Below are 13,421 nucleotides of genomic sequence, written 5' to 3' on the forward strand. Positions count from 1 at the left end.
TATAAAAATCATGATGATGTGTGTGCGCATGTAACCAGCTTAAAGCAAACTAATTTTGTTGTTGTCAGAATTCCATGCAAGAAATGTGCTTTTGGCAACCATAAATGCTGGTACTATTCCAGTATTTTGGGCTTCGATATTCCAGTAAAGACGCCCACAGTCATCAGGATTCAGAATTCTGGCTTTTGTTTTGACAAAACTCCATTAGGGAATATATCCGGTTTAACCATTTTGTTGACATTTCTGAACATAGATTACGTCCGTATTGATCCTGTCCAAGAGCAAGTTTCGCTAACTTAATTATACAGTGGTAAATCCCAACCATACATATGTGCAGGGGGGTAATCCAATCCATAAAAAGAAAGTGAGTAAGCAATAACACCCTAACCTAAATGCTCAACCATTATTGTGGTGCAGACAACGGCAAACTCTGGCGCATGAATGAACGAGTGCTCAGGAAAAAAAATCTAAATGCTGACAGCTGACATGGAGATAAACAACCAGAGGAGCTGGATCGTTAACTTTTTTTCTCATGTTAAGAAAGGTAATGCAATTTTACCTTTTACGTTGACTCAAGCTAGCATACAAAACAAAACAAAACAAGAAAAGAGAACAGGAAACAGAAACAACCTTGATAAGGCGAGTAGTTGAACTAATCAAATATGAAAAACTCAAAACCAGTAGGTATGCAAAATTGCTGGTCAAGTTATTCGCATTGTTTGGATTTTTACTTTCTCTCGTTTATTTTGCAACGCTGGTGAGATAGGTATATACATATGCTTGTCGTTAGCTTGACCCGGTTATAGACTGTACCAGAAATATTCAGCACTTCTATTTTGAAGTGGATGAAGGCTTTAGTCCACTTGAAATAATGCCGTTTGGGATAATGGCATAGTAATCATTTGTCATAAATGATTTTACTTATATCGATAAATTGATATTTCACCATCTGGGCTGAACTTCAACGGAATAAGGAGAACAGCTCAAAATAAAATAAAAGGAAAACAATTACACTCGATTCTGCTATAACGAAATTTTATATTTTGTTATTTTGTGTTATTTTTATTGCCACCAAATTTTTGATTGTTTTGCAGTTGTTGTGATTATTTGATGCAAGCTGCATTAAATTTAGTTTTTAAATTTGAGATCACACTATTAAAAATAGAGACTAACAAATCGCGTAAAAAAAGGATTTAGTGTGGTATTTTCTCTTTAAGGGATGCCAGAAGGTTTAAGAAAAACTACAAGTGGCAGTCCTAGTTGACGTTGGACTACGCTACTGAATGTAAACTATTTTGAGTAAAACATTATTTCTTGCAAGCTTCTAGATCCATTTGCCGCGCCTTCATATGCAAGAAGAAGTCAACTACCAACAGGCTTGGCAGATGGTGGATGCGACTGATCGGGATCTGCAGTCCAGCGAGGTTGGAATAAACCTCTCCTGTGGGTGGTAGTTGTTGTTGAGTAGAGTTTAGGTGATGCGTTCACCGACCGTTCTCTTATATAATGGCTGCTGGTTGACTGCAGTCATGCAAAAAACTGGTTGGTACAGTATATTGAGGTCTCGGGGTAGGCATGCATGCTCGTGAATAATTGGTTCTATGATTTACACGATGATTGAGCCGATGAAATACGTACTGGGTACTTCGGAGTCAATCTATTTTGTATTGCAAGCCAAGAAATGGTCACTAATAACAAATTATTTTGCTCCTCTTCAGTTGAATCTTATTATTATTGACTCTGTAGTGCTCAAGCCCCCATGACTCTCATAAAGCTTGTTTACATTATTGTTTCGCCAGGCAGTGTTCGGAAAAACTCAAAACTCAAATCTCAGCATGAGTTTATGCGGCTCTGAGTTTTACCTTCCAAAATTCAACGTCGCAAAAATCATCGATGAGTTTTTCGGGTTAAGATAATCAATTTCTTAATATGTCGGCGCTATTCATTGTTATTACTATTGCTTGTGCATCAGCGGTTGGGAAACTAAGACAACACGCAAAAGCATGCTATCAATTGACGTTTGAGCGATTTTTGTGAGAATTTCAAGCGTAAATTTTGATTGCCACATTCGTACGCGAGTTTATTCTCGTAGTTAGACTCAATGAATGAGATTTGAGAATGATATTGCGAACCTTGCGCCAGTATGGTTTATATGAAATGTAATCAATTTGTGACATCGAAGCTTTATTGGTTTTTAAACTTATGTCAGTTTTTGGTTTCTGCCTTTGAGCTTACACGGAACCGAAAAATTACCCAAAATTAAGTTCTTTTCATTCATCTCCCATGTTCCGTTTAATAAGCTAATTTTCAGTTTACCGCTTATAGTATTTTACATTTGACTACGGCAAAAATAATTACTTACTTGTAAGTATTTTCTACCCAAAATTAAGTTCAATTGGCTCAAATTTGAGAATATCTCATATACTATTTGAACGTTAATATTTAGCTTATTGAACGATAGTCATGAGAAAATCGAATCTCTCGTTCGAGTGAGAGTAGGATGCAAAACTCAAAATTACCCAAAATTAAGTAAAAAGAACTTAAATTTAGGGTAATTTTTTTCTCTGTGCGCAATCAGTAATATGCTATGAAAAAGAGCGGTTAATTTTTTTATGAGATAACGACAGTTAAGAAGAGTAACTACATGTTTGGCTTTTGAATGTTCAGCTCCCGTTTGGCTCTCAGTTGCCATGCATATTGAGTGAGCCCGCATACCGATCGATTGATGCAAAAATATTGAAAATGTATCATGAAATAGCCGAGTTATAATCGTTCAAAACCGGACATGTTCATTTTTCGTACTTGCAAAGTGTATCCTCATTCCTCATATAGAAAACGCAGACGTAGTCCTATGTCAAAAATCTTCAATAAAATCTAAGAAATATCTTCAAATGTTTTCACCACCACTTTTTTATCTTAACTTGATAAATAAGTCACGGGACTCAGAGGTGACAGGTAGATACATTTCCCCTGATTCCATCATTAGTTTAGACATAATTAATTTTCAAAATTAAAAAAGCAATTGTTTTGTTCGAAACCAAAATAACGTTCATGAAAATGTTATCTACTTGCTTACCAGAACACAATAAACACATTTTCATCGACAGAATTTCGGTTTTTAACGGAAAAAAAAACTGTTTTGAAGTTTAAAATAAATAATGACGTCTCCTTTCTCCTTAACATATTTATTTAGAATTTTGAAAATTTCATTACTAAGGGGCTGTACTTAAGGGGGTTAGATTTTGATAAGTTCTTTAGTGGGAATGACACTGATGAAGACTGCACATTGTAGTCGAAATACGTATCTGTCATGGATACCAAAATTAATTAAGTGGAATTAAATGGAAGATAACCTTTTTTGCTGTTTTATTTAGCATTCCGCTAACAACCCAATTTCATTACTTCATTCCAAATGAATTATAAGGATATTCAAATATTCTAAAAGTGGCGCCAGTGGTGTAGTGGTAAGCGTGATTACCTCTCACCCCAGCAGGCCTGGGTTCAATCCCAGTTGGAGCCGCCGAGATGTTCTGAGGCATAACATCTCTGATTTCGCCTTTTTTGTATTATTGTTTCCTTGATATGTTTTCCGTCGCTCTTGTTTTCCGTGCTGAGCACCAGTGCAACCGACGCCAGGGAGGCAGCTCCCACACCTGGACCCTACCAACTCATGAACCGGGGTCCAACGGCTTTACTTCACTTCCGAAGGATGGCGTGATCAGAGATATTATGCCTCAGAACATCCCGGCGGTGCCGACTGGGATTTAACCCAGGCCTGCTGGGGTGAGAGGTTATCACGCTTACCAGTACACCACCGGCAACGCTGATCATGCGTAGTTGCATATACATCAATTAATAATATTGGACATCTTAAAATACTTTTGATTGTTGTGCATTTTCTAAGGATATTACCAACCACCAAACTGTCACTGTCACGCCTGCTAAAACTTGTTCTTCGGGTATATCCACAGTTGTAAATTGAGAGCTATCTAAGCATGTACTATTCTTGCATTAGCATATTGTGAGATAAGAACAATAATATTCTATGCCCAGGGAAGTCAAGAAATTTATCAACCAGAAAAAAATCCTAAGCCGGATCGAAAATCGAATCCAGACGCTATTATCATGAACTGAGGCAGACTCATCGATCAGAAGGGCATAACAAAAGTAAAGCACAATTCTAGATAGAGCTGGAATTAGGGTGTAACAGCTTTTGTAAACAATTACTTCTTTCGATGATTTATTGAAAGGTAAGGCTCGTTAACGCAAATCAACATCACCATCGGACGTTTATGTTGGTTTGCGTGAGCGTGCCTTGAGTTTCTAGAAATCATCGAGAGAAGTAATTGTTTACAAAGGCTGTTACGCCTAATTCCAGCTGTATCTAGAATTATATCAATGGTTGATATTTATATCAACGTGTGTTATATTTTGATATATTAGTGAAAAGTGGTTTGTGCGAAGTTTCTCATCATATTAGAGTTATACCAAAGTCAGTTATATCAATACATAAAATATGTATTAATGAATCCAAAATATAAGTTTATCCACTATTTTCTGTTTCTATTTGTGGATAAATAGTAAGAAATGATAAGATTTTCGAATGATTGTCACAGATTGTTAAAATCATAAATTTCTTCAGCAATAACCGGTGTCTCGTATGCAGCTATCTCTTTGATTATCTGATCTGCTGGCCTAACAAAGTAACAAAAAAGTCCGTTTTTTATTGATACACAGTTTTCTACAGGGCATAGAGGTTCAGGTTGTGCAGCAGATTCATATTTTAAAATAAAAACGAATGTTAGTGTGCTATCATTGTTGAACAAGAAGACGACATACCCATAATGACAATTCACACAAAAATAAATCCTTTCGGAGCTGGGAAAATGGTAAAGCTTTCGGGAAAAGTTTTGCCTATGGTGAAAACATTCAACATTTTCATAAAGTCTTCCAATCCTCCTTGGGTAGGTAAGCTTGTGCCTTATATAAAAATTCAGTGCCATTAACATTATGTCTTTGACACGAATGTTGTCATGAAATTTTGCCGATTGATCGTAGCTCGAAGGTTTCTGAAAAAAGATAGGATGTTCTCGGTCTTGTCTATCTTGATTAATAAGATAATAAATACCGATCCGGAACATCGTTCATCGTATCCTTCGAAGAATTCTGCTTGTATAAAATGTACCGATTTTTCTGATTCGTCATCGGAAAATATTACTGACTGCGATCTGAAATAGATTGGCTGCCTACTGTTTTTTTTTGTTTATTATAGTCACTTTAACACTGTTGGGTCATTTGTGACTTGTCCGCGGGTGAGATTTGAACTCGTGACTTTGGCGTGAGAGGTATGCATGTTAACCACTACGCCGGGGTCGCCCCCGACAGGGCCTACTGCTTCTGAACCAGATGATGAATGAAATTGCATCACAATAGGAATCTCATGATTTGATGGAAGATTCTTTAACAATCCACGTGGAAGACCACGAACGACGGCAACCACGCACCGGGCTCAACTGCCACATAACACAATTAAACGCGTTCCACTTGAACCGGAAAAAGTAAAATATGTGCGAGGTTACCTTATTTTTCATTCATTCATTCAGAAATACTAAAACAACCAATTTTCTCTCGGATCGGTTGTTGGAACTCCGCATTTATCGGGGAGATAAATCAGCTGCTGCAAAATCTTTGGCTGATAAAGCACCACACATTATGAAGCGAATTCTGGCATATTATGGGAACAAGAAGCCCGGATAATGACACTTAATTAATTAAAATGACCTACAGTTGATGAAGTCCGAAAAAAATAAACTTTATTTGCAATTATTTATTTGAATATGATTCGAAAAAATGTGAAAAAGAAATGGCATAACCATTACCAGATATATGACAAATTTTATATCTAATTTATAACAACGGTTGTTATAGATGCATATTTTTGAATTCGATGGATTATATCTAATTTTGTAATATTTTGATACAATCATATCAAGATTTGTTATAATTTTGTTATCACTATACGAATTTTTGTTTTGATTTTTATTATTTTAACAACTAACCAGCCAATGTTTATAACAAATTATGTTCCATATTGTTTTTGAAATAAATAACTCCAGTTGTGATAATTTTGTTATGGTTTTCTGAATTGATCTATACTCAAGTAACCATCAAGCTCACTAATGCAAACAAAAAAGCAACATAATGCTGATATAAGGCTAATATGAAAATTTAAAGTCGAATATCAGCCTTACATTGCAAAAAGGGCCCTTACCGGGCTATGACCTTGGCGGTTTTTTTTTTGGCAAACATACTTTTGAACATAAAAACCAATAAATGATCCATACAATATTGGAAAACGTTCCATAAAAAACATCCAAATGATCCATAAAACTTCGGAGAAAATCCTTAAAAAAAGTGTGAATGATCCATACAAAATAGCAATATGATCCATATTTAATGTAAAATTTAGCAACACAATTGTAAAAATATACCGCTATATTTCTAAGGAATGAACATTGAAATTGTACGAATTACCCATAAACATATTGCAATTGATCCATAATACATTCAACAGTGAACCTTAAACTAAAGAAAGTGATCCATAGAAAATCATGTTTGCGCACTTAAAAAATATAGCCATGTTCGTATTAATGAAAGCAACTTCCTCAGAGCAGTCTCGTTTTGGACAGCTTGAGGCTGACATAGGTTTTATTAAACTAATATAAAATCAAAACCAATCTTAATGCTTATAAGGTGGCAAAAGGAACCAAGAAGTCTGTCCCAAAGAAACCATCTAGCAGAAATAATAGAGTGAGGAGTGATGCCGCAACCGAATCTGGAAAAGGAAGTACCAATGAGGTCAGCCTGGAAGAATCCCTAGACCAGTTGCTGCAGGAGAAAAGCGCAAATAAGAAAGCGCTGGAGGAAGAGAAATTCCTCCATGAAAAGCGATAGGAGGCTGAACGGGAGATTTTCAAACCGAGAGTTATCTTCCGTCACTCTTTCAACAAAGATTTGGCTAGATTTAGCATTTAGGGATTCAATTATTATTTTAGTTAAGCACGCAAACGATGTAGAATGAGCTACTTACTAGTTACTTAGGGTAAATTATGTATATAGCGTTTAGGAACAAATTGTAGGTTACCAGATTTTAGGATCAAATTGTAGTATCTAGATTAAGCAAATATAGGGTTATTAAATTCAATATTTGCACGAATTCCACCTCCAACTAACCTACTTCAGTAGCTACGTAGAGGTAACTTTAAGACCAGAAGGTCCCGAAGAAATGTGCTCAACTTTTTGGCTAAGCTCTGGTACTATCTTCGGTCTCAAGCTTATCGATGCACCCCTAAAAAACACGAGAAAATCCACGAGCCCCTCATTTTACCTGTCAAACATTCATAGCGAATCAAAACAAACATTGTGTAGTACGTTAATCGATTTGCTTGGGACCAATAGGCAAGTCAAGTAGTGAGCCAATTTAAAATCGTTAGTTTCGTATTGATTGTTGGTAGCTAGTTCACTACAAATAACTACAATTTAATTAAACGATAGGTATATTAATAAATTTAGGCAATTGAAATAATTTAGCTGTAAAACGTTTTTTAGATGGTTTGGAATAGTATCTTGTTTTCCTCTTTTTTTCTCGTTCATACTCCGACCTATCTAAGGTTTGGTTCAACGGAACTGTGAGTTCACAGTTCCGTTGAACCAAACCTGATGTATGTCATTTCTGACAGCGACCGTTACCGTAGCTCTCTGAATCCCCCACAGGGTTGTCACTGGGCTTGGCGGTACAGGGATATCCCGATATTCCGAACAGCCATGATCCATAAATTAGACGTATATTATTCACGTTTTGGACACTGTTTTATTAATTTTGATCCATAAACCATGAAAAATTGCTCCATTACTACTTAACTACTTAGATTTACTGTCCTGCCGTGTTTTTAGGTAGATGTGCGAGCGATGGTCTAGCGTCTAGAATTAGCTTCCAAAAGAAGCTTCTATAATAATCTTCTTAAGAAAAAATGTAAAAAAAATGTTAATTTTATGGATCATACCTAGGGTAGGTGTTCCAGTTGTTGGTAGACGTGCTTATTTTGGTGTGTCCCAATTATAGTCTATATCTCGGTCTATATACATATGTTTTTTAATTTGATCAAAATAAACCTTGGAAAATTGCTACATTACTGCGTAGCTACTCAGATTTACTGTTCTGCCCGTATTTTTTTTGTCAGAAGAGCAGAACGATGGGCGAGCGTCTAGAATAAGCTTCTTAAAAGGTTTCTAAATGAAGCTTCCATAGGAAACGTCTTAAGAATATTATTATAGAATCTTCTTTTGAAAGGTAATTCTAGACGCTTGCCCGTCGCTTCGCACATCTACCTTAAATACACGGGTAGGACAGTAAATCTAAGTAGATAAGCAGTGGAGCAATTTTTCAAGGTTTATGGATCAAAATTTAAAAAAATAGTGTCCTAAACATGAATAATATACGTCTAATTTATGGATCATGCCTATATTTTTAAGTGTGCAAACTTGATTTTTTATGGATCACTTTTTTTAGTTTAAGGTTCATTGCTGAATGTTTTATGAATCAATTGCAATATGTTTATGGGTAATTCGTACAATTCCAATGCTCATTATTTAAAAAATTAGTGGTACATTTTTACAATTGTGTTGCTAAATTTCACATAAAATATTGATAATATTGATATTTTTTATGGATCATCCACACTTTTTTAGGGATTTTCTCCGATGTTTTATGGATCATTTGGATGTTTTTAATGGAACGTTTTTCAATATTTTATGGATCGTTTTATCAATTCTAAAGGTGCAAACTTAGGGCTGCCGTTTTCTTCCTTGATTTGTCTTGTTGTCGTGCTGAGCACCAATGCTACCGACGCCAGGGAGGCAGCTCCCACACATGGATCCTACCTATCGACCCATCAACTCATGAACCGGGGACCAACGGCTTTACTTCCCATACTTGGCGTGATCAAAGATGTTATGCCTCAGAACATCCCGGCGGCGCTGACTGGGATTGAACCCAGGCCTGCTGAGGTGAGAGGTAATCACGCTTATCACTACACCACCGGCGCCGCTAGCTTAGCAATTATTCACATTTTTGCTGAAATTTGGTCATTTTGGAAATTGTTAAATGTTCAAAATGGCATCCTTGAAATTTTTCCGAAAATGGTAGCATGGAAACGGCATTTCTGATCGAAATATCGTTTGAGAAAAACAATGTCTTTCTGGGAAAAATAAACGAAAATGTTTTTTTTTTTAATTTTTCCTTTAAAATAAAAATTAAAAACCCAAATAACTCACCCAATTTTTGAAAAGAAAAAAAATCGAATAAAGTTTATTAAAAATAGATTGTTTTAAACCAAGGACACTTGCAAACTGTCAAGAATCGTAGAACAAGCACTTATGGTCTCAAACATTGTTTTTATCAAGAGTTCCACGCTTACATGCTCAAATTCTTTAGATTTCGATGAGACAATGACTTCCGAATTAAAATATGATGAAATTACGATAAGAACTCCACCACCTGACATTCTTTGAGATAAAACAAAATCGCGGTCATCTTTGAAAGCATTATAATCACTACCAAAAATTTCCTCACTTTTAATGGAATCATTCCTACTTGTTTCAGTTCCCATTGTAACCGAAAAAGAAGGTGATGATGATGGTCCCACCTCTTACCCATACAAAGGTATGAGCTGGACGATTTATCTTTAATATAGTTAAATATGGCATTTTTACCAGGTTAGCAAACAAAATCGATCTGGTTACAGTTAAAGATATAAATTCCCTCTAGAGTTTACAGTTGCTTCACACCGATATAAATGTGGAAAAGCTCAGGCGTGCCCCTCTTAGTTTGCCTTTTTGTCTACCTAAAATATTCATAAGTTTTACAAGCAATCAAGATTAATGAACAATCAACAAAGCATCCTATTACACTAGCAATCTGATGCTATGATAATTTTCGAAAAGGTCTGGAATGCTCACAAACCCCCAACATTTGCTAGAAAACTTACTACTAACTCAAGGTATCTTCCAAATAAGCTTCAAAATTGCATTTTTTAATCAAACTTTAAATTCAGTCCTCTATATCCGTAATAAGCGCGCGAGACCTTTGTAGACTACTTTTTTAAAATCTACTACTATTAAATCAAATATTAAAAATCCATCATCACCATCGTCGCAAACAGAAATAGTTTTTGCAGTGAGGCTGCAATAATTATTAAAAAGTCGTCATTACAGCTATCCATATAAAATAATCCATTAGAGATAACTTCGTCAAGATACATAATTTGTAGATTCATAAAAAAATCACTGGATAACAGTTCAATAGACAGTTTTAACGTGTGAAATGCAGTGTTTTTTTTTAATTCTGTTAGTGTTGCTGAACGTTTGATATGTCTAGGCATCGAATTGAAAACATTTATTCCTTTATAATGTAATGAATTTTGTGAAGCACAAGTTAAGAAATGTGGTGTTCTTATTTCAACCGCGTTTCTAGTACAGGGTGCGTGACGAATTTTTGCAGTAAATGGCATATTTGAGAAAAAATACACCAGTTAGTTATTCTAGCAATGCATTTTGTGCGATTTATTTTCTTTCGCAACATATGGAAGTTGTAAGTAAATTTATTCAAAAAACATTGCCTTCCCTTTCGACGACTGTAGTTAGACGCTTCCGGAAACTGTAGTATGCACGTTTTAAAATGTTTCGATCCATAGATGTCATCACTGCCTTGATTTTAGCTTTTAGCGACTTAAGTGTGGTGTGAGGGGTTCTATTGGTATCCCGTTGGACGACGCCCTATACAAAATAATCCAACGGATTGATATCGGGACTGCTTGGGGGCCAAATTTCTTCCTCCCAAATTTACGAAATATTTTCCGTAAGCCATTTCTGTGCTTTATTAGCAGTATGAGCAGGTGGCTCCGTCTTATCATTTTCCCAAGATTTTTTTTAATTTTATACACTGTTATTTCAGACACATTTACCGACCGAATTATTTCTTTCATGCATACTCCGGCGCGCAACAAAGCGACAACGGCTGACAGATTGCTCTCTTGTTTCGACATCTTTACGTTTACTCAACTTTGTTTGTTTAAATCTTACACCTAACAGTATAAGCTATCCAGTGCTGCCAAATATATCTAAATCATGATGCACAAGCATGAGAAATTACAATTTGAAATTTACTGCAAAAATTCGTCACGCATCCTGTATTATATCTATGAAAGTCACTTCCTCTTTCAATTCGATCATACACATATCGAGGCAGCAAACCGTTAACTTCTTTAAAAATGAACACCATAGTTAAATATACAATTCTTTGCTTCACCGACAACCATTGTAAGGCGTCTAGCATCAAAGTTGAGGAAGTGAATCTATTACATCTCAAAATCAAACGCATTATTTTTTTTCTGCAAGCGCTGTAATCTCGATATTTGTGTTGCATTGGCCAAAAATGAAAGCTGTATTTTGCTGGCAATAGTTGAATCGTTTTTCAATTGACATAGAATTCCATACTTCTTGGCAATTTTCTTGATGACATTGTCAATGTGAGAGTTGAACTTAAGTTTGTCGTCAATAATCACGCTCAATATATTCTCAATATATACTGCTCAATATATAGAACTGCCTATACTGACTGATATGCTACTAAGGACAATTGCTAGTCGTGGTAGAACTAGTGTATTGAACGATTTGAACTCCAGTGCGGTTTTGGAGATCCTAGAATCATGGACCTTGGTATACGATAGAATTGGATGTGAATATACTCCGGAAAAGTTTTGCCATTGTCCAGGTCGTACTTGATCTAGTAGGTCATTTTATCTTAACTCAAAGCTGATTTGAAGTACCTAGAACATCTTATATGTATACTAATTCAATGTTGTCGATGCGCATTTACTCTATGAGCCAAGCTTTGTCCCTAAAGACATCGCAATGAGAATGAATGTTGAATGATTAATCTAGATTTTACGACCATCATTGGGCACACATCGTTGGACCAGTGCACTTGTCTGTTAGAAATGCAGTCAAGGATTAACACTTCAGGATAGTGGTAATATGTCTTGCTTTGTTTGTGTCATTTTTGATAAAAGTGCTAGCCCGTATTCAAAATGTAAAAAAAAAACATATTTCCCAAAAGTCATGTCCAATTAACTTCAAGAATCTATTGTTATGTACCTGACAATTCAGCCAAAACTGATGTGGAAGCCTTGAACCGCCACAATCTGTGCAACTGCCACCAGCCCTGACGTTTAGCGTCACTTCTGTTGATATTGCACCAATTGCAATCAGCCACCGGCTGTGTCAGGAACGCCGCCACAGACACAGCGATTACACATATGTGGTTCTTCGAAATTTGATTGAAATTTTACCGAAGCACTTTTCCGATTGCCGCGCAATATTACCGAAAAATAGCTTGTAATTGCGCTCAAAGTGATTGATATCTCGTCTGAAAGGCTTCACCAACAAACACGCAAAACAGGGTTTTTTTCCTCCAATATCGCTCAAGATCGTTGATTGGTTCCTTCGGCAAGCGGTTCGAAACGTTGTTGATGGATGTTTGCAGGTAATTTTCGTGCACTTGTACCACGGTTATTAAATATTTCACACCTCACAGTTCGATTTCCATATGCATGCTGCTCTGGGGGAAAACACGTAAAGAAATTGCTACTTTTGTATTTTTTTTTCTCTCTCGCAGACTTTTGCTCAAGCCCACCAGTCAATTCAATGTATAACTGCCGAAACGCACACCAGAAATTGTGTGCAGTTGAGAAAGAGACGACGCCAAAGAAAGACGCCGGTTGCAATGGAGTAATTATGCTGCACTGGGCGCCTCGTGCAATGATGATCCTTCGCCACTTTATGTATCAAAGATTTTGTTTTGAATATCGCGAAACGACACACGGTTTTCGTATGTTGGCGCGCCCAAAACCGCGTGCGACGGGAATATCTGCGAGCGACCGAACACGTTGAGCGATGAGCGAGCACTAACCGGAGAGGCCGTTGCCAATCTAGCTGCTACCTGGTAGCTGGCGTTGAACCTAGAAGGCTTCTTCAATTCCAGCGTGCTTGCAACAACTGTCGCCTCTAGAGCCGATTCGAAGTCTGTGCTTGTGTGGATATATGGTATAGTGACCGAATGGAAGCGGACGGTATAATAGCTGCCATAAAATAAAAACGATCAGTTGAAGGCGTCTTGAAAGCTGTTCCATCGCAAAGCTTTTCAGTAGAAATATACTTGTACTCAATGTTTCGAGCAAGTTTCAAGCAAAGTACGTAGCTGAGGAGTTGAAATCATTCGAAGAATTTCAATGATTATAGTTTAAATGTCCAAATTTCGTGCATCTGCCTTGCCTTGGGACCAGCTATTATTTTTATTGATTTCA

General features: G+C 36.5%; 1 protein-coding gene across 1 annotated transcript in view; it reads right to left on the reverse strand.

Annotated features, from left to right (window-relative positions):
- The window catches only part of LOC135709081 (protein rolling stone-like), a 102,598-nt gene extending 89,567 nt beyond the window's left edge, over positions 1-13,031 (reverse strand). Inside the window, exon 1 of the mRNA XM_065231275.1 lies at positions 12,214-13,031. The gene's annotated coding sequence lies outside the window, so the exon portion shown is untranslated. The remainder of the gene's footprint in view (positions 1-12,213) is intronic.
- Between the last annotated feature and the right edge of the window lie 390 nt (positions 13,032-13,421).

The sequence above is a fragment of the Ochlerotatus camptorhynchus genome, unplaced genomic scaffold (genome assembly GCF_037179485.1).
Source record: "Ochlerotatus camptorhynchus isolate MF236.1 unplaced genomic scaffold, CSIRO-AGI_Acam_v1.1 ptg000349l, whole genome shotgun sequence".
Lineage (NCBI taxonomy): Eukaryota > Metazoa > Arthropoda > Insecta > Diptera > Culicidae > Ochlerotatus > Ochlerotatus camptorhynchus.